This window comes from Lactuca serriola, chromosome 3 (assembly GCF_051521515.1).
Source record: "Lactuca serriola cultivar US96UC23 chromosome 3, Lser_US96UC23_V15, whole genome shotgun sequence".
Taxonomy (NCBI): domain Eukaryota; kingdom Viridiplantae; phylum Streptophyta; class Magnoliopsida; order Asterales; family Asteraceae; genus Lactuca; species Lactuca serriola.
This window is the reverse complement of record NC_136410.1, coordinates 98,823,198-98,825,508: the sequence shown is the minus strand read 5'-3', so window position 1 is coordinate 98,825,508 and position 2,311 is coordinate 98,823,198.

Sequence of the window (2,311 nt, the reverse complement as noted above, 5' to 3'; positions counted from 1 at the left end):
ACCAGAAAAATGTTCATTTTCACAAAAATCAAGCCAAAAATGATATTTTGACAAAAATGGGTTTTAAAATGTTATTTTTACCATAAACTAGTCATAAACACAAGTTTTGAACAAAACGGGTGCTAAAGTGTTATTTTTACAAGAATTGGGCCTTAATTGTAATTTTTTGGCTTAATGGGCGAAGAACATCATTTTTACAAAAACATGGGCCTTTTATGCTATTTCAGTGAATACTTGAACCAAAACCAACAATAAACTAACAAACGGATTAATTTTGATCATTTTTAGGTTATTTGGGCCTTAGTGGCCCATTTATATGCTTGATAGGGTTTGTATACTATTTGCATGCTATTTGGGCCTATAAATACCTACGTGTGAAATGGGCCTTAGTTGTCCTTTCACATATATTTTCGGCCCATGTTATATAAGTCTCATTCATATTAGGTTTTAAAATGACTCACATGTTTAGCAATGCCCTAGTGGCTCACTTACATGGTTCGTTAGGCCTAGAATGAGTTTTATACATTTATCTTCGTGTAAATTCAATTAAGGATTTAGTGAGTTTTGTCGGTTGACACTTATTAAGTGTTCGACCGTAGCCTATAGTTATAATCAGATTTTCCTATAAGGAAAGCGGGGTTTTATGTATAGATCTATACGGGGATGACACCCCACACCTGAGTTGTTCGCTACTATTAGACTACATCGATCTAAGGTGACTATAACCTTATTCTATTTTTTAGTCGGCGTTCACTAACGCCAATACAGACGAAATTTTCATTATTTAGTATGGTTAGGACAGTTCACTTAGAGGAATTAACGTTATGAAGTTTGTGGAAGACTATTTTCTTTTATGTTGGATTACTAGGAAACTTACTCACATTGGTACCCCACCTCGGTGTTGGTATGGCAGCGTTATCTTTTTTCTTTTATGACTGGATTACTCGGTAACTTACTCACACTGGTACCCAACCTCGGTGTTGGAATGACAACATTAACTATTATTCTTTTACGGGCAACATCGGGTTCTCCGGGGACATTCTATATACATTCTCTTCAATCACTTTTGACATTCTATTAAACAATAACACGCATGCATTAATACAAGATCATACATAAACATACCAAACTATTTTAAGAAAATACAGGATTTTCTTGTGATTACAAAGTTATACAAATCATTTTCTCAAATATGCTTATGAACTCACCAACATTGTATATATGTTGACGTTTTCAAATCACTTGTATTTTCAGGGACTCGTTAAGCAGAAGAATCAACAAGAATAGGGGATTTTGTTTTGTGTACTGTTAAACATCATACATTGAATGGTTTGGTCATGTTATTTAAAAGATTGTACTTGATGTAAACAATGACAATTGTATTATATTATTCATGGTAATGATGATGTTATGTTTCATTTTTATTCACTGTAATGATATTTCAAGATGATGTCACACACAAGCCCCCCGACGTTTCCGCCGTCTGGTTCAGGGGTGTGACAAAACCCTTCCAACATAAAATTCATATATATATAGTTGACTAAATTTTATTAAAATCTAAATCTAAGCTTTTAGAATTGAAATGAAGTATAATTTTCTCTCCCTTAATTATAGCAAAACAAATTTTCAAAACCCTGCATCTTTGCAAATTGAAAGCTTTGTTTTATATAATTAACATTGTTAACTAGCAACACTTAACATAATTGATTATGCTCCAACTAGCATAATAATTATTTCCATACTAGCATAACACTTATGCTCCCACTATCTTTTACATGTACCTAGAAATTAGTTGGACTTCTAGAAATCAATACTTTATTGACTTTCTTACCAAAGTTTAGATTTCTGATGCAAGACGCTTCGATAAGACTTTATCTAAGCTTCCCAAAATCATACACCTTTCCCTAGATAGCTCACATGTGTGTCTAAACAATTATGAAAAGGGATGTCGTAATCATAATGTTTAGACCTGTTTGCCATTTCTCACACTTCAAACTATAAAGAGGGATGCTATAATCATATACGAATTTGAGAAATTCAAATATCACAATTGCTAACTATTTAAAATCTATTTAGTGAAAACGTTTCCTTACCATCATTTCATGAATCAGAGAGAAACCTTATGACACTTAGATTTTATGGTGTATGTGTTCCTATCCATGTGAATTTGTCATAACCATAATCATAAGACAAGGTTAGTGACCAATCCAAACTCATATGGACTGAACTTGTGCAATCTTAATTTCTTGCCACTTGGAAGCACAAGGGCCTACCATTGCTTCCAAGTTGTTATGCAAACAATTGAGAACTT